Source organism: Mus musculus, chromosome 4 (genome assembly GCF_000001635.26).
Source record: "Mus musculus strain C57BL/6J chromosome 4, GRCm38.p6 C57BL/6J".
Taxonomy (NCBI): Eukaryota; Metazoa; Chordata; class Mammalia; order Rodentia; family Muridae; genus Mus; species Mus musculus.
Window position 1 is genome coordinate 64074651 of NC_000070.6, and position 25074 is coordinate 64099724.

Consider the following 25074-nt stretch of genomic DNA (forward strand, 5'->3'; position numbering starts at 1 on the left):
TGATATATGGGAATGCCTGCTTTCCCACATCTGGTCAACACTGGGTACTTTTCAGATATGAATGAATGAAGAGTTTGGATAGTTCTAGCTTTGAATTAGACTTAGACTTGAAGTCTCCTTCTTGGCTATCTCAATATGGGTCTCCACAAAGCATTATAGCTGGGGAACAGACTCCACTCAAGGCTGAATGCTCTCACTACAGTGGGAACAGGGAACTTCAATCTGTGCCCTACTTGGCATATATCCCTGACAGACACAGCCACTCTAGGGAGCCAGCCTCTCTGACTATAAGAATAGTAGATTGGAAGCAAATTGATCTTTTCACAGCTGGCCATTCTCCTCTCTTCCTCAGCTTGGACCAAGCTCAGAACAAGGTCAGCAATGTACTTCTGCCACAAAGCTTGCATTGTTGAGGATTGCCCTCTTTGGGGAAGACATCTTATTCCCCAAGACTCTCCTCTGTAGTTTCAACTGTGACAAGCTTGGAGACAACGTAGCTATTCTTTTCCAAGAGTCTCCAAAGCAACACCCATTTTTTTGTCCATCCTGTTTGATAAACATGTACTGTTGTTATGCTATTCTCAATGTCATTCAAAGTTTGTCAGATGACTCAATTTAACAGAGTATAACTCCTTACTCATCTTTACTGGAGGTCCATGCTCAGTGGGTTTGGGACTCCAAAGTAAAGTAAAATGAATAAACCAGGGGAAAGAAGCTTATGCAACTGTCTAGTTGCACTGTGTATAAGTACTGTTCATCCCATTGCTCAGTTCATTTTCTTCACACTTGTTTCACTAGAGAGACAGTTATTTTTGCTTATTGATCAATTGCTTGTCTCTTGTAGAAGACACGGGCTCCACAATATAGTGATATTCTTTAGTTCATGATTCATCATATGTCTTTAGAATATCTCCTGGTACCTTGGATGGGGTTGATGTGCATTGCAGAATGAATGACGTTGATGAGCAACTCCTGTGTTATGCAATTTCAAGCCTGTGTACTTGATGCATAACCTGAAATAAATAAATATTGTATTCATTTATGGCTAAGAACATTGAGAGTCACAGAGCAAGCAGTACATCTAGACCCATTCATCTGATAATGGGTTGATCTGGGATTTTCATTTTGGCTTGGTGTATTCCAATCTTATCTCATAGATGAACAGGACTCTTGATTATTCAAAGTCTAAAATATTGGAACATTTTTTAAACATGAAGACTGATCATTGACATGCCAAGGTAAACATGATACAACCAACAGATGCATACATTCTGTCCCTAGTCCAAAGAAACAAACCTCCAAATTACTAGTATGTATAACTTTTCATTTATCTGGTTAGAGTCAGTATAGCTAAGATTTGTACATTTGTTCACATTTAGAGCTCTTTGAACAGAATAATAAGGAAAAATCTAAAAGAATTTTAATTTTATATCAAGAAAAAGTAGGACTGGAGACTAAAATTTAACATGGTTATGTTGTGCCTACAGATTATTTTACATGAATAATTTTTCTTAGTTCTTATGACAGCAATTTTTTTCTTGTACTTTTTAATCTGAAGTAGGAATTTTGAAGCTCAGCTTGATGAATCCATACCTTAGATTGGAACAATGTTTGAATTTATGCCAATATTGCTGAAGAATTTCTCTTTTTCCTGTCCCAGTGCATATGCTGGTCAGGACTGTGGTCTCAATGACCTCATACCATCACAGACATGGAGTGTGCTGCACCATGGCTGAGAGACAGCCTCCCTTACAGCCTAGACAGCTCAAGAACTAGCTTGGGGTTTGGCATCACGCCTGGTATGAGTCTATCCTTTAGTTGTTTCTTTCTATTGTTGGCCAACCCCCCAGGAAGGCTCGTCTCTTCTGTGCAATTCAACTGAAATGAGAAGTTACCACAAGGATTCTGGAAGCCCGCACTCCATGCTGAGATTTTTTTTTTCTTCCCTGAGAACTGGCTGCATAGTAATGTTCTGCGTCAGTCCTTCCAGATCCCAACTCAAAGATTCACAAACACTGGCTCCCCTGAGCATTGGGCTGCTGGTTATGATGAAATGTTAGCACAGAAGAGCTTTCTTTTTCTATTTTGGGTTTCGAATCAGGACAGCATGGTTACAGGATGATTTATGCACTTTGAGAACTTTAAAATGTTTTGTTGCTATGCCTTCCCCCAGGCATTTCTCTTATCACTTGGACTCAGCTTGATGCCTCTCTGGAATCCGCTTGTTCCCCTATCATCTGTGCAACACCAAACACATGTCTTCAATCTGAAATCAGAAAACTGAAAATTGGAAGCAATTGATTCTAGAAAGATCCCAAACAGACTGCCATTTGGGCATAATAAGCCCCAAAGAGGTGGCATTTGTAGTATTTGGGGATGGAAATATCCATCTGTAGTTGCAGCTAGTTCCCCCCCTCCCCCGTCCCATCCTGACTCTTAAAAAATGAAAAAGTTAGAAAGCAAGGAAAGGGTTTCCCTAATGGAATTGCTATTTACTGGATGACTATTATGCATGCCCTCATTTGGCCTATGACTGCTATTTCCTCTATGGTGGACACAGCGATGGATGTGAAGAAGGTACTGGCAGGTCACATAAAACCCCATCCTCAAAGAGCTCATGGTTCATTGCACTGGTTGGCTGAGGCACGTGTCTTGCACACTTCTCTGTCCGCTGATTGTGCTTCTCTCTTGTGTGCCATCATTGCTGGTCTTTTTCCCGGTTACTGATGATCACCTCATTTCGAGATCTCCTGTGCTCCTGCCTGCGCTCTTCTCCCATGGTTAAATATGTTCTTTACACTTTTACCCTACACAACTTCCAACTCTTTCTCTAACTTTCTCATGATTCCAGTCCAAACAGGACATCCAATCTCCAAGACATCTCCCTCCCACACAAAATTAGTACTCTTATGTGTTCTTGGATGACTCTTTGTTTCATGACATTTGTCATGTACTACTGTAGCCAGCTATACCTTTATCCACTTTTTTCTTCTGTCAGCTTCTGAAGAAAAAGGGTGAAATAATCATGTTGACAGATATGTACCAAATGTATGGCTAATGTTGGCTGTTTAATAGCTATTCTTGGCACATAGAAATGGTCTGTCCAACAGACAAGTAAAATTAACTTAAATAATGTCACAGGGACTCTTCATGTTATGTATTTTTTGGGACAACCTCTCACATAGCTTAGGCTGGCCTTGAACTTGCTATGGACTTAGCTTCTGAACCTGTAAGCTAGCCCCAATCAAATGTTATCCGTATAAGTTACCTTGGTCATTTTGTCTGTTCATAGCAGTAAAACCCTAATCAAGACAGTGGGATTGGATTGACCTTTGCATACTATCTACTTGAAAATCTTTTTGAATCACATCTAAATTTTCAAGTACTCCACCACACAATTATAGGATCTACCAGATTGAAATTTCCCCATTGGCCCTCTGATTAGATTTGGAGTCCATGCTTCATCCTGTGATCTTCTGGGCTTTGTCTCAGACTGCTGGATGATGTTGCTCTCACAGCTGTTGGAAGTGACCCATTGATGCAGTTGGCAACAGTTGCTCAGCATCTGATCAGAAAGACCAAATGGGGTGAAAAAAATGGAAATCATGGTGAGTAAGTGACTGACCTCATTCTGTAGGAATTCTTTCTGGAAAGGCAGCAAGAGAAAGTTGTGACAGGCAGTAAGTCATCTCTAAGAATGTTTACTGTGGAATTCTAGCAAAAGAAAAGGCTTGAGAGACTTCCTGGATGACACACATCTTTGCTCAGAGACACCAAAGCAGAGTACTGGAAAACTTCAGCCTAGAGCGAGAGGCTGTCCACTCCTGTGTTAAGGGCGGCTGAAGCAGCAGCAGCATTTGAGATGCCCACATTGCTAGGGTGGTGTTTGTAAGATAATTTTCTAAAGCTTGAGTTGGCTTGGCTGAAAAGACCAGCCATGAGACACATGAGGGAGGAATTCTTTCTAAGCATATGACAAGGAATTATTATTAATATCTTATAGGGTCTTTCATAGCTGGGGAGATTTTCTGAAGCTATTTAAATTTAAGTTATAGGTGGAAATTCAACTGTATGTGACCCTAACTCACACAGTTGTCTTTCTGAAGAACAGGGATATTCCATGTATACACTTTTCTCCTCCATTGCATTATCTACATCTACGTGTGTAGAATCCTGGTGCATGAAGCTTGGAAGAAATTTTAAGCATCCCACTGTAATAAGAACTGTTGTTGTACTATTTGGAATGGACCAAGAGAAGCACATACAAAGGCTAGTCCCAGAATAGAACTTGGCTGAAAAGAGTTTGCAATATCCCCAATTAGGTCTGTCACTCTGAGTAGATACCAAGTTCATTTTACTGGTTGATCAAAAGCAAAGCTGTACCTCCATTTGAAGAACTACAGGAAACCAATAGCTGCTGAGAGAGGAGGAACGAGTTTTCTCTAGGAATAACCTCCTTGATGGGTTATTCAATCTGAAGTAGTTAGCACTAAATACATGTGCATCCCAATAACACTACATGGACTCAATAGTGTGTGTACCTGTGGTTATAAATTACAGTTAAAAAAGAAGAAATCGTGAAATTGAGAAGTAAGGATAACATAAGACAAGTTGGAGCATGGGAGGAAGATAATTATGCAAACTGTTCTGATATATAAATCTTCAAAACAAATAAAAATGTAATGTGTTATAACACTTTCTCTTTTCTTTTCCAGAAGAATAAATTCTATCTCCTAGTAATCCACCTTGCAATCAACTCTTGATTTCCTGGCTATCAGAATTTGACTTCTACAGTCAGTTCATACAACAGTGTGATCTGAGGTATGAGGAATGCAAACATAGAACAGTCCTGGGTTGTGAACTATGGGAACTCATCTACAAGCTAGAGACATGGAACCCAGTTTATTTTAGTTTAGAATAAAGTCAGATGTCACAGACTCTCAGGAGGTATAGTGCCAGAGACCAAGGTATCGTTCAAAGCCAGAGGGCTGATATACACTTCTGAGGAGAAGTAATTAATCTAGTCAACTAGTAGTACCTGCTTTGTGTCAGATACTCCTTTAGCTGTTGCACGTGGAAATCAGAAGCAGTTCTCACTGTATTTGAGAGGTACAGTATTCATAACTAAACAGAAACTTATTCAAAGTAGTATTAGTGATGGAGCATATAGTGAAGAAAAGATCTAGAAAGTGGAATGAAGCTGGGGATTTGCTTTGTGGTGGATGGGCATGTGAGAGGGGGGGGAAGGAGAGTTAGAAGAAGAGGGAGAATGAGAAGAAGGGGGTAGAAGCTCTTGCTGTATTTATTTTGTTCTTCCTGGAACTCACAATCCTACTTTAGCCTCCTAAATGCTAGGATTTCAGATATGCACCATATTTGGCTGAGGATTTATTTACAAAAGAGTGTCCAAGGAAGCCTACTTTAGGGAATGACTTCGGATCAGAAAACTAAAGAAGACGACAAAGAACTTTTCTGATACTGTTCTCTCAGTGGAAAGAAATATTGACCCAATGTCTTAAATCAGAAACTAGTGTGTATAATTCAAATGATTGCAGCACATGGGCTGAGGACATGGCTAAACTGTTAGGAGCACTTGATGCTCTTCTAGAAGAGCCATGTTTGAGTTTCAGCACCTACATAGTGGCTTACAACCATCTGTAACTCTAATTCTAGAGGATTTAGTGCCATTTCCTGGCTTCTATGGGCATGTATAATGCACATGGTGTACAGACATACACAGAGACAATTACAAATTTACTGAAGTATGTCTGGATAGAGTATTCAAGGGATTCCAAGGTAACCAATGAAGAAAGAAACGTAAAAGAGAGCAGGTCACACACTGCATCTGAGCATTTTTTTGGTGTGAAATGGAGGAAAGCTTCCCCATTTTCTCCTTGGTCAGCATCACTGGCAATCCTGTGACATCAAAGCCCAGAGGAAAACTAAGCTGGGTGCAAACTATTCTGATTGCACATCTGGAGATGCTACGACGAGTTATGAAGTGTGTATTCCTGGTCTCAAATCTGATTCCATCCAGTCACCTTTGTAGACAATGGAGTCCCCTTCACCCCTGGCCTCAGCATTCCTACCCTCTCTACCACACAGCCACAGTCATCATCATCTCTCCAATCCTTCATCATTGTTGCTAATATCCTGTCAAGGCAGGGGTGCATCCAACTCCAAGCAAAGCTGTCTTCGTAAATATTTAGACTGAACAGAAAATGTGCCAAAGCTACAAAGAGTATGTCCAGAAGGAAAAGAGAGCTTCCTGTGAGCTGTTTCCTCCAGGCTTGTGTCTGAATTCATGAATATGCATTCTGGAATAAGACATAACTATTCCTGTACCTGAAAGACCCTTACCCAGAAACCTGCTAGACCCTGCATGACAATTTCTTCTCACCCCTGTAACTATGTGTCTCCATTTCCTCTGAATTTTTCTTTTTCATTTTCCTGTTTCTGATCACATACAGAGCTCCAGGCTCTATTAAACTTACCCCAAAGTCTATATTAACCATCTCATTGTACCTCCTTCACTTGTCACTTCTTTATCATCAGGTTTCTGCCTATCCCACCCCTCTCCTATGCTTCTGCTCACTCAGGTTAACCTAGAGCCCATGTTTCTGGTTCTTGCAGTTATACTCACTGAAATGGGCTATGTTCATTGGTCCTGGCTGACACTGCATTTGTGTGAATCATCTTCCTGCTTGAACCACTCTGATCCTTCATTTCCTGCCCGTTATATCTATAACGTTTTGCAAGTTGCATCTTTACACTTGTCTCTCGAGATCACCACTGTATTCTTATCCATTTTTCGACTTGACTTTTCATAGCTGCTGTTGTTTGTTGTCCTGAGTAGATCCAATAGCTAGCTCCCGCCTAGGGACATCAAATGTTAAGTCTCAATCATCTCCCACTCTTGGCTGAATAATGAGTTTTAAAGTGATCCTTGATATATTCTATTTTCATTCCAGTTATGTCTGATGTTTCCTCTTGACCTTATTCATCCTCTTAGATATTTCTTTAGAAGACAGAGAAACAGTGCTCTCTTGTTAGATGCATTATGGGAATTACTTTTTAAAAAGTGTTTGATGGTGACACAGTTTGACTAGCTTTTTCAACCTTGAGAGAATTCCTAAGCTGGAGGAACGTTTAAATTCTTTCCATCTGCCTGCATAGCATTAAGATTTCAACTCCAGTCTTGGGGTGAGAGGAATTCTTAACTTCTCCTTTAATAAAATCAATAGAAGCTGAAAAGAAGACCAAGTTGACACTCATCATTTCACTAGCATTCTGCCTCTAAGCATCCACGGTTTCCCTCTTCTTTTCTACCATATAAGTAAGATGCAGTTCTTGATTCTAAGGGCTCTCAATCAACAGGCACGAAGAACATTCAGGTGCCTGAAGAAATAGAAAGTGTGCAAGGCTCTTCAGAGAAAGGTGAAGGGGCACAGACCTTTAAGCTGTTTACAGATACTATATCATCTGTGAGTTAGAGGTGAAGTAAGATATTCAGAGAGACAATGTGGCATGCCTAAGGTTACTTAGGGAAAAGAAAAGCAAAAACAGATGGATTATAATCCTAAAATGTAACATCTATTGTGCTCCTTCTTAAGAAGAAATAGTAACTGTACCAGGAGGTAAGAATTTCTTCCCTCCCTCCCTCCCCCCTCCCTCCCTCCCTCCCTCCCTCCCTCCCTCCCTCCCTCCCTCCCTCCCTCCCTCCCTCCCTCCCTCTCTCTCTCCTTTCCTTCCCCTATTTCCTTATATTTTGAGACAGGGTCTCATGTAACACAGGTTATCCTCAATACCTACTATACTGATGAGGATAACCTTGAATTTCCAGTCTTCTTGTCTTTACCTTCAGAGTGCTAGCATTAAAGGATTGAGCCACCATACTGGGAGTGGTTTATGGTACTGTGGAGTGAACCCATAGCTTAGGGAAACACTCTACTAATTGAGCTCCATCCTTAATCTTATTGGTGTTCTTTAATAACTGTTGAGATTCACTTAAAACAGGATCTCATGTGTAAGTCCCATGGTGATATTGCTTGTATCATAAAGCTAAGACTGATCTCCATGGTTCCCTTATTCTTTTTATCATAGGCAGAAATATTGAAAACGAGCAAGCTTTGTTTTAATTGGAAGGACTAAATGCCTATTTTTGGAAACTATTGCTTGTATTGCTACAGTTGAGACAGTGAAGCACAATTAAAATCCTTTTAAAAAAGATTTTCTCCAATAAATCAGTAAGTAATTTATGACTAAGCAAGTCCCATGAAAAATGTTATAGCTGCTGGCGGCTGGGCGTGTACACCCATCTCTCACTCTTCTTGAAGGGATGTAGGCTAGATGTCCCTTCTAAGTCCCTCCAGGTTTTGGAGCTTTTTGATCTTTTTCTGTGCTCCCACCCTTACCCTAGCCCCCAACATGAAAGGAGTGATTTAGTTAGCAGGGAAGTTACTGAGCTGTTTGATTAGCTGTGAAGAAGTCTTTCATGTTTCTAGGGTCGTCAGAGTTGCTATAACCAGCCTATGGATTAGAAATGCAGACTTTGAGACCCAACCCAGGCTTACTGAATAGGACACTCTGGACAGACTCAGCCATCTGAGCATTACCAGTTGGTTCTGGTCTGACTTAAGCTGTATAAGCATTGTCTAGCTGGCCCACCTCTCTTTTCTGAATCAGCTTTAGGAGAAGCTGGGTTCTGATCTGCTTCCTTCCATGTGGTTGGAATAGAGATATAGATTGGAAAGGATACTCTGTTGCAAGGTGTTTTTATACACTAGTTTCAGGTGCAGCACTATAAAGTCATGATTTTACAAAAAAATTTTTTTTCTAATGATACTGACAATTTACTTATTTTTGTTTAAATGTAACTCTAATTTCAACTTTCATAGTATATTCTAACTTTGAGGGTAGAAGGAGAAAGGAATATCATTCATTGGATTCCTTAAAGCCCTAATAGTAGTCACTTATTTTTCTTTATGACGATGCATTTAAGTCCTGAGTGAGCCTGAGAGTAGCCCAAATTCATTCCTGTTAGAACTGGTACCAAGTAAAGACCAGAGAAGGCAGACACACTTATAAAAACGTACCTGGAAAGTTAGCTGGAGATAGCAAGAACCCAGTCATATGTCAGACACAGCCCAGGTGTCTCATCACCAGCTCCAAATTGAAAGAGAAGGAATGCTTTTCTGGATTGGCTTATCTCTGTCTTCATAGCGAGGAATTCCTACCTCATGTTTCATCCTGGGAATCAAGAATGAATCTGTACCAAATTGGTTTCCATGGCCCCCTAGTGAACACGGCATCTCTCAATGTCACATCCTAAATTCCTACCCCAGTTCTTTCATCCAACTTCCTTGACAGGAATTGAAAATGAACTGCAGCTGTTCAGCTTGTCTGTGGTAGGCAGCAAATTCTTAGTCCTCCTGTGAGCTCATCCCAGGGAAAACCTCATAGTGTGACCAGGAAGTGCTCTTGACGGCAATGTAGAGTCCGCCCCCATTTCCTGTGAGTCACTTTTGGTTCCAGTCTGTGGGACAATTATTTCTCCAAATGGAGTTACTTGATTATCCAACAGAGACATGTTCCACGAGGTAACAAACTGACTTTCAGATTTGAATTTTGACTTACCTAATTTTCATCCACATTATGCCTTTTATAATCCCTCATTTCTATTCTGGGTTGCCAAAACACTGTTTATACTTTGCGAAATTTCACAGTGAGTACGGGCTTTGATGGAGGGATCAACCAATTTGCTTCTTTCTTGATTAGCTTTATAGTGACAGCTCATGGCTTTGTTTGTTTGTTTTCTGTTTTTGTATTTTTCTTTGTGAACATGGCAGCTAATGTGCTATGCATGTTGTGTGTGTTGGTTTGACCAACCTTCATGGTCCTATAAAGTAGGTACTATTTCAGTTTCCATTCTTCAGAGACTATGCGCCCCTTCTTTCTTCATTCAACATCTGTATGGTTGGGCTTTAAACCCAGGTCTGGCTCTCTTAGATCCTTTCATACAATGAAATATGCATTGGCTTCCTGGATGTCCCAGCTCTTGGGTAGGAGAGGGCTTACTGGGATAAGGACAGTTCAGATATGCAAAAGGCCTTCACAGAAGCCAAGCAAGGCAAATGTCTAGTTCAAATTCAATGCCAAGGTGAAGAATGGGAGATAGCAGGTGACTTTTGGTGAAATTATTTTAGAAAATTGCCAGTGTTATTCAACTACAAATTATTCTTATGGAGTGTCTTGGGTGTGAAGATATCCAACAGAATGAAATACATGCTAGATCCAGAAGATCTGTGGCTGAAATTCTACATGATGGATGTTTACATTCACCCCCATTTTAAAGCTTAAAATGTACACAAATACAGATCTAATTGAATAGCTACCATATATCTTTGAAAATCAAATATCTCAACAGAGCATATGCCAGAATTTAGGAAGTATGGGCATAATGTAATGAGCCATTTATAGAAAATAAATGTCATTTGCTTTATTGATGTGGCTGAAGGGAATCTTACTTTTATGATCAGAGTGAGGTTTAAGGATGAATGTAAGGAATGACCCATGTCTTAAAGGACAAAGAGGAGTTAGATAATAAAAGAAGATGGTAAAAGTTGATGTTCCAAAACTAAACAACCCATTTTTCTTTTCTTTTTTTTTTTTTTTTTTTGGTTATCACTGCCAATCTGTTTTTCATTTTATTTTATCATTTTATGGTGGGAACTACAAAGGAAACTGGACTCATTTGTCAAGTATGACCCCAATGCCAAAGCCGCCATCTTGATTTCTTTTTCTTTGTCTATTCTTTTATATTTGTTAATAACAGAACCATTTCATGTTAATAGCTGTGGGTCTGCACATCTCATTTGCATGAAGATACTGAAGGAAGAGTTAGGCTACACCATCTGTAGTCCATTTTATCAGAATATCAGGAGTTTCTCTATGAGACTACTAAATGAATACTTGCTTCTGTTTATTCCCCTGGATCAAATCATGTGAGTCCTCTTGGTTCCCTCTTGAGCTTCTATACAGAGAGTGTGGAAGGGAGAATGGCACAAAGTATGTGTTTTAGTGTTATCCATGTCAGCGATCACCTTCCACGTGAGTGGAAGAACTATGCTCTGGGAGAATTATGAAGTTAGCATTTGTATTTGTTTTCTTTCTTTATTCCTTCCAAGTATGTCCTGTCATGCTCAAAGAGGAATAACAGAAAACATTCACTGAAAGAATAAACAAATCAAGTTTCATCTCAGCAGGCATTTATTTGTTAAGCACGACCTCCCTGCTGGAGAAAATGAAGGCACAGATCAAGCTTGAGGTCTGACAGTAGATATGTGTTCAATATGCTATGGTGCATGTTACATATAGGTGTTTTTTTTTTTCAAAAAAGAAGAAATCCAGAGAGAGATGAAAACAGGGAAGGAAACTCATGTATACACATGAGAGAGGGGTGGAGGGAAGAATCTATCTCAGGGAGGTTATCGGACAGTTTAAACTTAAACTTGGGTAACAAATGTTACTTAACTGTCAGTGGGTGACCACAGGTTTATTTCTCCATTGTGCAATTTAGCTGTGTGGTTAGGTTGTGACTGTCTCAGCCTGGGAGCCAAAGTGAATGAAAAGCCTCAGTCTGGAACCTGGGCAGATGGCACAGAGAACAGACAACCACATAGCACTTATCACTTCTGCTCCATCCTTGGTCAAAATAGGTCACATGGCTCTTTCTGAGTGAACTAATGGCTCTTGCAGAGTACACTCCTCCATGTAATCATCCAGAGATGGACACACAGTACTGTCATTTACAAAGAGCTATGGAGGGTTTGACTGTCTGTGCTATCTTTTTTCTGTTCTTTCTAGTCTATTCTTCCTTTCCCCCTTCTTCCAGTGATCAGCCTCCCACATCCCTTGATGTGGGAGAACTGTGGCTGGGATGACTTGTAAGGGATGCACTGTGGGAGCCAGAGTCTGACTTCATCTCCACCTGGTCCAGGAGGGGAGACTGAGGGAAGGGTTTGGATTCAAAGCCAAGAGCATCTTGGCAGGATGTGGCTTTTCAGGAGGTAAAAAGATGGATTTCACCATTTGTATCTTTTCTAATACATTTTTTGGACAAAAGTTATACCAGATATGGAGGTGGGTGGCCAGACTTCTAAGAAAGTCTTACTGTCATTCAGCATTGGTTCAGCACATAACCAGCTGTGAGGTTCTTGACAGATGTAGACCATCATTTATTCAGGGGCCAGTGGCAGAATGGACTAAAGACAGGGACAATAATAAGAGACCTCACTTGTCAATGGCAATAAACAAGCACAGATGTGCATTTAGCACACAAAGAATCAGTGTGACTTGGATATTTGGAGCACTGAGTAAAAAGCTATCACAAAATTCATCTTTATTTCTCCTTCAGACACTTCAAGCTCATTGTCTTTCTACTGCCTGGGATGTGTCTGTACACTCATATTCAAATGTTCCTTTGACGTACTATTTGAGACAAACTGTTTTAAAAATACACAGTTAAATTTTTGTCTCCAGACACTAAGAATTACATCCTGGTTTTCAGTAGAGGCAAATAGAAAAAAATGTTTGGCTAAGAGCAAATCATGTTTAGCTTCATTCCAGGTCCTCAAATTTTCTTGGATTCTCAGGTACTCAACTCCTTTGAACATCAACATGCTCTCTGTTATAAAATAGAATGTTCTCTCATAGATTTTAAGGAATTTGGTGGAAAAAAAATCACATGAGAACTTTCTTTTATTAAATACCTGCCAGATAGGAATTTTTGGCTAAGGTGAGAGCACACAACTTATGAGCTTTTAGTCAGTGAATGATTTTTTTATATTATTATATGTATTATGTTTGTGAAAGCTAAAACTGGATCCAAAAATGTACATCTTATGGGTGGGACCACAATAATTTTTGTTATCAATATTTGAACTGTTCTTAATGATTTACGTTAATTTTTGGATCATGAAATTATATTGTCACCTTTTCCAAGTTGCTGATATTCTAAACCTGTATCAAACATGGCAGCTACTCTTTTGTATTACTGCTATCATACACTGTTTAATTTTCCATTTAATATTAACTTGTAGTTCTTTGAAGACAGGGTTTGAGATGAAACTTTATTTGTTTATGTGGGATAGACACATTAGTCTTGAGAAGCTTGTGTCTTTGGACCTCATATGGTGCGGGAAACAGAGCAACAAACCATGAGTCATGAAATGACTCAGCCAGTGAATCAGAGGTTCCGTTCAGACAAGCCTAGGGGCCTCTATCATCTAAACCCATTTGGAGGCCCAAGGAGATTAACACCTTTGTATTATGATTTATTTTTTTATATTAAAATATAAATTATACATAAAACATAATTTTCCTACTCCTTTCTCTCCATCTATCCCTTCACATGAACCCTTTATTACTCTCTTTCAAATTCATATATCTCTCTATCTCTATCTCTATCTCTATCAATCTATCTATCATCTATCTATCTATCTATCTATCTATCTATCTATCTATCTATCTAATACATATAAACCCTTCTTGGTTCATATATGTATGATTTCAGGATTAATCACTTGGTATTGGACAACTCACTTGGGGGAGGTTCTTCATTGAGGAAGATAGTGTCTCCTGATTTCAGCATGCCATAGTTGCCTATAGCTCTCTGTCAAGGGCTGAGGCTTGATGTGATTTCCTCCCTTTTCATTAGCATGCTTACTTTTGTTGTCTTTGTTCAGGCCTTGCTTAGCTAGCCATTTGATTTTAGAGACACTCCACCTCAAAAGTCCTATCAATCAATACCATTAAAAATCTCTATTGTAGTGACAATAGGCTGACATGTTTTTATAAAATATATTATTCAAATTATGAAACATCCAAACTCTTGACTTGGCTTATTATTTGGCATTTTTCAATTTCATGTTCTATTAGTTGGAAAAATGAGGGTCATTGAATCCAAAATCCTGCACATTCACATATCCAAGATGTTTGTTGTATGGGCTGCTTAGCCTCAATAAACTTCACAGTTCTCATTTGCTAAAGGAGATGGTAATGTCTGATCTTGTGAGGATGCTTAAAAAGAAGTGAAATGTAAGTTTTTGCCAATATAGTTTTTGGCAAAGAATGAGTTCTCCAAAACCCTGTTCTTTTATACCCATCCCATCAGGGTAATGTTCTAAAGAGGAAGTAGGGAGATCTTATACATTGTGTGGATATTATACCAATAAGAAAGGATAGATTTAGGATCATTGGTTAAAGAAAAGTTTTTATAGTACCATTAAAAATATTAAAGATCCAGACCTTCATATACAGAATTGATGTTTTTTTTTCTGCGAGGCAAGGAAGATCTCCAAACAGAGGCAAACGTTTTTAAATTTTAATGACAATAATATTATATTGTCTGTCTTCATCCTCATCAGTTTGGTCAGTTAAGCTTTGGGTTAATTCTGGGCTGCTCTAACTCTTAACTGCTTGTTCAGATTAGTATAGATCCTAGGAAGATGGACGTTACATCATCAGACACCCATGGTCATGATCTGCAAACTGTATATTTATAGAGTATAGTAAGGACTGGCAACTGATCACACAACACTTCGTTCACATGCTTTTTTCAGAGTTCAAGTTTTGTTTTCTGATATTTTCAACCCTCCCTAAAGGAGGAGAATCCATGGTGGGTGGTATGACAGGCGTGGAGTTTGTTGTTCTTGCCACATGTGAATGGAAAAGCTAAGTCACTAGAAGAGAAATAGTGGTATCAGAAATCGTGAATATTTTCATATATTCTTTTTACACATCATTTCCAGTTAGAAAAAAAGGAGCAGAGGATTTGAGGGTCTTGTTGCTTAACTGTGACGAGAAGGCTGTTTCCAGAATAAGTGTCTCAGCTTGATGTGGTGACTAGTGATGTTGCATAAGTCCAATAACTTTTCATGGTCCTAACTTCTCTCACTATGGGGAAATCTGGAGACCACATGTGAGAATTTGGGACTATGGTAGAGCTTAGGCTTGATGTCTAGGGGAAGTGAGCTGAGAGTATAGCTCTCCTGGAGACTGTTGTGTGCCATAGAATACACTACCTGAATTTTCTAAGATTCTGCATTCTCCTCTAGTAAATCAGAATGATGGTTGATTCAAATGCAAAAAGCCAATGTAAGGACTAAAAGAGATGAGTCACATAAAATTCTTTAGCCCATTGGCTGACGCGTAGTAAGGGATCTACCTACTCCTGATACCATTGCCATTAGGAGCAACCATTCATTGACAATCTACTGTGTTCATTTTCACATTTGGGTATCACTGAAAACTGAGGAGATATGATTCCAATACTGAGTGTAAAAAACAAAGAGATATAGCAAGCTCACATAACCTTTAAAAGTCACACAACTGAACCAAAGAGATGGAATTTAAATCAAGCTTTCAGTTTTTCCTTTTTTTGATGCTGAGGTCTACTGACTGTCTTGCCATTGAAAGATATTAAATAGATGAGACATTGTTTCCCTTGTCACTAACTAACTAACTGGAACCAACCAATTTTAATCCTCAACTACTTAGACAGTTGTACCCAAGCATGTATTTAGTTACATAAAAGGAGTTGAGAGAATTTTGTACAACATGGATGCTCCTAGGATCAGAAATTTCTGGTTAAAATATTCTCCAAGAAGTGACTGATTATGCTTGTTAGAGATTCTGGGAGATTGAAGAAATTAGCTATGGACTGAGTATGACTTATTAATCCTTGCTTGTCTATTCCCTTGAAGTCCCCTAGAAGGTAGCTCCTTGTCAAAGAGGTCTTCCTTGGTTTCCAGGTGGTATTTCCTGCATCACTTTTCTAGGCTCAATGTTCTGTTGCTGGGCCTTGGCTAATTCTGAGCTTGTTGATAATAGATCCAGGGCATGTTAGAGTGCCTAGGAGTGGAGCTTCTTCTGGGAATTGTGGGACTGGCTGTGGAGTTAGCGCCCAAGGTCTGCTCAAGGCACCTCTGATCCTATGATCTCGGGCCTGTTAGAGTTCCTGGGAGTGGAGCTTCCTCTGGGTGTTGTGGGACTGTCTGCTCAGAGCACCAGCCCAGACAGGAAGGAACCCATGCCACTGCTCAGGCAGAGTTCCTGGATGCCTGGAGGAGATGTTTCTAAGCCTTTCAGCAGATGGCTAATGGATTCGATTTCAGAGGAAAGACTTATTAAGCTTCCTCCTTGAAGGCTAGTTTTCATGGTACCAAAACGAGTCATGGAAACTTCTATAAAAGGGAAGCATTCAATTGTCTCACCCAGTCTTGATGCCTATGAACCATAGCAGAGACCAGCATAGCAGGATAATCCTAAGAATGTAGTAGTGGCACATGTACCTTAGTGATAACCAAAAGTTCTCTAGTTAGACTTAAGACTATTTAACAAGAGGGGAAGAATCATACCTGGTACTGGAAATTTAGCCATCTATCTTGGGCTAATGAAGTCAGGGATTCTGGAGGGGAACCTACAACTGCCTCTTTACTAAACCTGTATAATCTCTAACTATATCTAAAGTATTAGTTTGTATACACACAGATAAGTATAGTCCTAACCCATTATCAAGGAAACTTCTTTTTGCAATAGATGGAGACCATTACAGAAAACCACAGCTGACCAAAATGCAGAGCTGTATAGCCCAGTCTCAGTTGATACATCTACAACATAGTTCTGTCCCAAAGTCTCATGGAATATTGTAGAAGAGGGGTAGAAAAGTTGTAAGAGCCAAAGGATCAGAGAATTTGTTGTGGGACTGTGTCTCCTACTAAAGTCAGAGGCTACACCCATAACTCAACAAAATGACTGCCTATGCATGAGCTGAACAAGGACAATAATAGGCATGGTAACCTGAATAGGGAAAAGCTCATGATGATTTAATCCTACACTAAGAACTACAGGGATGCTAAGAGCTAGAGAAGTAATCCCCAAGGAAGAACACACCAATTGGTTATCTAATACCCAATGGTTAGCCTGAAAACATACATACAAATAACGTTATACAGACTGAGAGGATTGTATTTTTGTATTAGGTACATACACACACACACATATATATATACATATATATACACATACATACACACATATATATACCATATATATATATATACATACATATACATATATATATATATATATACACACACACACATATATATCAACAATAGAAAAATTTTAATTAAATAATTAAAAGAGAAAGTCTCCAACTTTGCTGTAGCCCTGGGAATTGCTTTTTTGGTTCTTGCCCACAGGGCTTTAGAATGAGCCGGGACCTATGTTCTTGCCTTGTCATATCTCCTGTGTTATTTCCCTATGTAGCCTGACAGGTCCTTGACTCAGTTCTATATCTGTGTCTTTGTTTCCTTCAGCCAGACAATTTGTATGTGAATGTCCTATCCATGCCAATGGTAGGGTTATTAGGAAGAGAGACCTTTGAAAATTATTTAATGATCCCAATGCAGTCATGAGAGTGGAGCCCATATTAATGGATTAGTGCCCTCATTGAAGACTGGAGAGAGAGAGTTTCCTCTTTCATCTGCTGGTATGTGAAGGCAATGAAGGAATGGTCATGTGTAAACAAGAAAGGATTGCTCATCAGATACTGGATCCTAGAGTCTTTCATCTCGGACACCTTAGTAATGTAATGTTTGTTGCATATTAAACCAACTTTTGTTTCAGCAACTTGAGTGAACTAAGACATTCAGGGGATTCATTGTAGCCTCCTGGCAGTCTACTAACATCCTGCCATCTGTCTGAGACAATGAGAGATACTGAATTCAGCATGGTTTATAACTAGTATGCATAGCTTTAAGGGGAAGTTAACACTCACTATTTGGCTGTGTTTTCCCTTTTACCCGTGCCCTTTTGAATTCACCTCCTGCCCTCCTATGACTCTAGGTACCCTTATGGTTCATCATTATTCTCTCATGGATGAGAAACCTTTGTATTCTCAGTTGTCTTTCCCTGGGCCTTTCTCCACTGTTCCCAGTGTACTATGAATCATTGTTCAATATTTCTCTCTCTCTCTCTCTCTCTCTCTCTCTCTCTCTCTCTCTCTCCCTCCCTCCCTCTCTCTCTCTACCTCCTCTGTCAGTCTTTAGCTTTAATTAATTTACCAGATAAATTTATCAGAAATGGGGCTTTAGACAAATTTAATGTTTGGAGACTGTTTTTAGAAGCTGTTTCCAGGACAGGCAGGTGTTGGTAGAGGACAACAGGAGGTGGAAGGAACTGTCTGAGCAGACTGTCTATACCCTAGTGGGGGCCACTGAGCCTGAGTGCATCGAGCAGCTTTATGAGTAAGATCCAAGTGGGAGTTGGGGAGAAGACTCCCAATGGTGGAAAACTTGACTCACTTGAAAACTTGCCCACAAGCCTGTCCTGGAAGGAAGAAATAAAAGGTGATCTCATCAGACTTCCCCCTCCCCAGCTCTCATCCATGTATGTATTTACTTCCCTCTTTCACTTTTCACCCTACAAAGAACATTCATTAGTGGCTCAACAGCCTTGGATGTTAATCCCAGCAAAGCTCTCTCATTTACCAGCAAGTAAGACCATCCATGAGTCTGAGGCTTAGCAAGAACCTGCCAAATCCCATCACATGAACATGGCTCAGGTCTTCTGACACTCGAAGCAGCTTCTCAATCCCCTATCGTGTCTCCAATGCAAAATATATTCAGACGCCCTAGAGATATATCTGTGACTTCATGCCTCTAAGAATTCAACAAGTCTTTTCTGGTGACTTTTCCCATGAAGCTTTACAGTCCTAGGTCCTGGTAGATCTTGTGGCATTCTTCACACCAATAACATGTCAAAAACCTCTCTGTGATCCTGCAATGGAAACAGAAAACCAAGACCTAGGCCAGAGAAACACAAGTAGGAAAATACATGCATCCACATGATCGATACAGTTCAGCCTTACATATGCTTCTGTTTCCTAGAATCCAAAGAAATACAGGGAAGCAGATTTAGTCACTTGTTTCTAGGAAAATAGAAAATAGAAAGATATTTGTGTGAGTGTGCATGTGTGTGTGTGTGTGTGTGTGTGTGTATGTGTGTGTGTGTGTGTGTGTGTGTGTGTGTGTGTGTGTATGTATGTCGGAGAGAGGGACAGAGACAGAGATAGGGAGACAGGGAGAAATAGAGAGACAGACAGGGAGACAGACAGGGAGATGGGGAGAGAGATATATAACCCCCAAATATTCTGGAGACAGAAAATTTACAAGATCAAAGCCAACTTCTTGCATCAGGGGAAGGTGATTCTTTTACAAGGACAAATAATGAATAATGCCCTTCAAACCAGCAAGGTCTAGATAACAGAAGTCCAAACCCTACCTTCATCAAAATAACTGATAATGTCATTTCTGAGTCAGTTTGCTTGGAAGTAAGAGACATGTAGAGCAAACCTCCACTTTCATACACCAAAAATGTACTATAGCATCACTAGCACTATAGGAAAACTATTTCTAGTTCTGGTAATTAATTAATTATTATTTTTTGTTATATGTAGAGGTTCAGACTCCCAGCTGCAATGAGAGGAAGACAGATGTAACAGACCAATGTTGGTAGAGCCAAATGCAAATTTTTCCCACAGTATTTTTCCCGTTGAATAACTGGGTCTCCCTCTGAGCAGATGCTTGTATGCCTTAATGACTCGCTTATGAGGTCCTCATCCCACTGCAGTTTGAAGACAGGAAGCCTGGCATGAGGCCTGGAGCTGGTGACACAGTGGCTTCTTGCCCGCTTTTCTAAAGTTGCCCCAGTGGGCACATCTGTGCCCCAAATTTGCCCGCTCTGTCAGAAGACAATGAAGGCTTGTTCCCAGTATCTGAAATGATGACTTCATAGTCCTTTTTAAAGCTGGCAGGGAGAGATAGAGAATTAATGTAGTTAAAAATGCACACTGCAAAGATTGAGTTTCACATTGGGTAAAGAACGGGAGTACTTCCTATCTGGGAAACTATAAAATCTAACACAGTAACTACCTTGACAGCAGTGCCCCAGTTTCCTTCCATTAAGCTCATTTAAAAGACAATCATGAGTGTGTAGCCCATTGGGTTGACATGTGTAGACTCATTCTTTTCTTCCTGTGTTGAAAGTATGATACAGAACAGTAACCTTTAACATTTTTTGATAATGACCCATATACACAGGTACATTTTGTATTGTGACTCTGAACACACACTGAAAAAATGATTTTATGAAAATACCATGTGTAATATGCACAATTCACATTTGTTAGATTATCTCATTGACAAACACCTTCTTGTGATTCCTTGAGTTGATTCTATGAATCCCAAACAAGCTGTAACCTATAGTTAGAAGACACAGGTTTCAAGAAAGAACATAGGACTTCGATGTCCAGGCTCAACTCCTAACTGCTCAACTTTAGTGGCTGCATGAAGTTTTTTTGAGCCGTAGTATGTCAGTCAGCATGGGCTAGGTTATGCTTTAGTAATGAACAGTCCGGCCATTTCAGAGACTTAAAATAACTAGAGTTCACTTCATACTCATCCTGTTTGAGGCTCATGTTTTTGTAACGACTCACACATCCAGAATGCAGGTGCTGTCAGGATAGCATCCTTACTTCCCGATCTACTGACAGAGCAATTTGACTCCCAGCTGTGTCATGGGATTTTCTTTTGGGCATAGGATTCATGCAGCAACCTGGTGTTGAGAAGATCTCTGTGCTTGACTCGATGTTCTACTATCACAGTCTTGAAATAATGATCTTGGAACAAGACATCTTAGGTTTTAATTTTGTAAGAATTTTGCATTTTAATTTTGGACCAGGACCCCAAATTATGTAGCTAGTATGTAGACCACTATTTTAAAATATAAATACTCCAAGGAGTTACAGAGAAAAAGTTTGGAGCTGAGACAAAAGGATGGACCATCTAGAGACTGCCATATCTGGGGATCCATCCCATAATCAGCTTCCAAACGCTGACACCATTGCATACACTAGCAAGATTTTGCTGAAAGGACCCTGATATAGCTGTCTCTTATGAGACAATGCCGGGGCCTAGCAAACACAGAAGTGGATGCTCACAGTCAGCTATTGGATGGATCACAGGGCCCCCAATGGAGGAGCTAGAGAAAGTACCCAAGGAGCTGAAGGGATCTGCAGTTGTATAGGTGGGACAACAATATGAACTAAACAATACCCCCCACCCCCCCTGGAGCTTGTGTCTCTAGCTGCATATGAATCAGAAGATGGCCTAGTCGGCCATCAGTGGAAAGAGAGGCCCATTGTTCTGTTCGTGCAAACTTTATATGCCTCAGTACAGGGGAACGCCAGGGCCAAGAAGTGGGAGTGGGTGGGTAGGGGAGTGGGTAGGGAAGTGTGTGGGTGAATTTTGGGATAGCATTGGAAATGTAAATGAAATAAATACCCAATTAAAAATAAATAAAAATTTAAAAATATAAATACATTTATCTATCTATCTATCTATCTATCTATCTATCTATCTATCTATCTATCTATACATTCCACTACCTCATCCATCTGCCTTCTCTATTTCTTTTCAGAAAAGGTCAGACATCCATGGGTATAGACCAAACATGGCATATCAAGTTGCAGTAAGACTAGGAACTTCACCTTATACTGAGGCTGGATGAGGCAACCCAGTAGGAGGAAAGGATCCTCTTTTGAGTCTCCTTCTTCTTCTTCTTTTTTTTTTTTCCTGATCTGGAAAATGGATTCCTGATATGGACTCATGAGATTCCTAAAAGAATTAAAAGAAGGACGGCATAGTCATGACAGTGCATATTATAACTTTTGTTCATGTCTTGATAGTTTCATTTCCATTTCTATCAATGGGAAAAACCTATCTATCCAGTCATGTTACTCTTCTCACCTGGAAACATTCTCTTCCATTATGTTGTTCTCTTTCTCTAGTCTGCTTACCTTAAATCAGTATATTACACTATGGCCTCGGTAGTCACCTTCTGTGGCTGTTCACACATCCACAGAGCCCTCCTTAATTCCCTTCTTATTGCGGCCCTTCCCTTGCCTTTGGCTCTTCATCCCTTTGCCAGTTCCCTTCATACTTCACATTTAGCCTCTTCTTTAGTTGCCTCAGCTCCAGTTGGTTATGTGACTCTCAGTGATGCTGGTCTCTGCATAATCATCACTAATTTCTTACCTCCAGCTAACCAGCACCAATTGTCCCAGTAGTCCTTTCTATTCTGGACTCTAAAGTCCAAGCCACCTGCCTGAAGCTGTCATGTTCTGCCGCTTCCTGGGGCTGAAACTTGCCCCCCTTATTCTATTTCCTGCTTTCTGTTTTTTAACTCCCATACTGTCTAAGCTTGGCTGTCTTAAAACTTGTTCTATAGATTGACCTTGAACTCAGAGATCTGCATGGCTCTGTCTCCTGGGATTAAAGTCATGTACAACCATGACTGGATTTAAACTTTTCTTCACATAAAAAGGAGACTCAAAAGAGGATCCTTTCCTCCTACTGGGTTGCCTCATCCAGCCTCAGTATAAGGTGAAGTGCCTAGTCTTACTGCAACTTGATATGCCATGTTTGGTCTATATCCATGGATGTCTGACCTTTTCTGAAAAGAAACAGAGAAGGCAGATGGATGGGGCAGTGGAATGTATAGATAGATAGATAGATAGATAGATAGATAGATAGATAGATAGATAGGTAGGTAGGTAGGTAGACAGATAGATTTTTATTTTAAAAGAGTGGTCTACAAACTAGCTATATAATTTGGGGTCCTGGTCCAAAATGAAAATGCAAAATTCTTACAAAATGAAAACATAAGGAAAATATAACATATGGTTTGAGCATTAAATGGGCACCAGGAAGTGAAATGGAGCTGAATCCTGTGTTCAATGATATTAATTTGAATAAAAGGGAGTGGTGACTTTGGGATAGGATCTCACCCAGCTAAATTTAGCTCCATTCGTGGTGCTACACACACACACACACACACACACACACACACACACACACACACACACACCACAAATACGTTGCCATACACTTTTGGAGATTCGTAGTTTAGGCTAGGTCAGATCAAGGTGTTATCTGCTTCTGTTTTCTGGAAGGGAGTCTGTACTCCAGTTTCTTAGATTCTGATGGCTGCCTTCATACCTTGGTTCACGGATTACCTTCACCTTCAAACCTCTGGCCTTCATTTCACAAAAGCCCTTGTGATGATTTCTCCACCTCAATCATTTTTGCTCAATAGAATCTGTAAAGTGCATTTGGCTATGTATGATGATTCCTCGGTGTGTGTTGGGTGTCTTTATTCTTATTACCATAACTTCCAAGTAGTTTTCATTGGCTTCAGTTCAGCTTTATCAACTGAGTGAAACACAAACTTCACTAAACTCCCATTGAGAGACTTTGCTGGAAACCTCTCATCATTTATTTCAGACTACCACTACCACAACTCTGCAAGACAAGTATTTTTATAATATCCATTCATAAATGAGCAGATTGAGGGTTGCCCAAGTTAAGTGACTAATTCAGCCTGTAAGAGATGGGGGGAAATCAAGTGTAATAAGTCTGTCTGAAAAAACTCACCTTTTCTTTACAACTTCAAATTCCAACTTCAAGGCACCATCCACACTATTGAAATGATTGGGACACTCTAAAATCTTGGGCCCTTGTTCTCTTAGTGACTACAGAGGCACACTAGATACCTAATCCAGCACTCCTGGCTAGCCATTTTCTTTGCCCCTAAGGCAGGGAACAGACCAGTTTCCTTTTCATTTTCTTAAGACTCTGCCCAGGATACCCTGGCTTTGTAGAAGAGACACACCCAAATGCCCTGCATGAGTCACTGGCTCTGCCCGGAGCTAAAATATGATGAGGCGGGAGTCTTTGGCTGCTCCCGTCTGTGAAATGGTTTCCATTACAGTATTTCTGCCGAGAACAGCAATTCTGTCTTTTGATCCCTCTCACCATGACTACAGAACTGTGGGCATCTGGGTGAGCTGCCATAAGAGAGCTGTTGGGTTTAGAGAGCCCTATGCTGGAGCTTGGGGGACCCAGATGACACCATCAGCACTGCTTCTGACTAGTCCTCTGACATTGGGGTCTAATGTCCGAGTCTCCAGTCCTTTCTACATTCTTGGTCCCTCTCTACTGTTACAAATTAATCACTATGTCTTTGGTCTCTTTCCAGCTTGTATAGTGTTCTAAATTTCCTTGGGTTTCCTTGTAGGAGCCATGAACAACCATGTTATCAACACAGTGGCCAAAACTCTGTATATTATGTCAATGAAGGGAACAAAAGACAGCTTAACAGATTTCTTGCTGTTGATATGGGTGCTCAGGTGATGAGCAGAGTCACAAAAGTGAATCTAGAGCCCAGAAGGAAGGTATCCATAGCAGTGGCAGTTCAAGAGCAAAAGCCATGCTGGAGAGAAGAAGACATGTTTCTTTACTTTTTAAGACTCTTCCGTTGAACTAGAGTCTTATGTTAGCCTCGAGCATCCTGGGTAGCACAGAATGACCTTGTACTTCTGATCCTTCTGCCTCTGCATCTCTAGTCCTAGGATTACATGCACCATCGTGCCCAGTTTGTGCAGTTCTGTGCCTCAAGCACAAGGCTTTACAATGCTATTCAAGCACTGTACCAATTGATGTATATTCCTAACCTGTCTTTTTCTTTTAAGATCAGGCAGGTATCATAATAAAGGTGAAAAGCATGGACCACTGAATGGCTCCCTAGAATGCTTGTTAGTAATGATACTCATTAAGAAGTATTTGCCCCTAATGTATCACTGCTTATCCAGAATAGTAATTAATTAATTAATTAATTAATTAATTAACTTTTTACACTCCATATTTTATTCCCCCTCCCTGCCTACCCTCCAACTGCTCCACATCCCATACCTCCTCTTTACCCCCTATCTTCACGTGGATGTCCCCACTTCCCACCCCACCTGACCTCTAAACTCCCTGGGGCCTCCAGTCTCTTGAGGGTTAGGTACATTATCTCTGAATGAACACAGACCCTGTAGTCCTCTGCTGTATATATGTGTTGGGGACCTCATATCAGCTGTTGTATGCTGCCTGTTTGGTGGTCCAGTGT

General features: G+C 40.1%; 1 long non-coding RNA gene across 1 annotated transcript in view; it reads left to right on the plus strand.

The window, feature by feature from the left end:
- Positions 1 to 25074, plus strand: part of 8030451A03Rik — a 163826-nt gene that overhangs the window by 89920 nt on the left and 48832 nt on the right. The window contains exon 5 of the long non-coding RNA XR_881356.2: positions 4716 to 4821. This is a non-coding gene — a long non-coding RNA (RIKEN cDNA 8030451A03 gene). The remainder of the gene's footprint in view (positions 1 to 4715; positions 4822 to 25074) is intronic.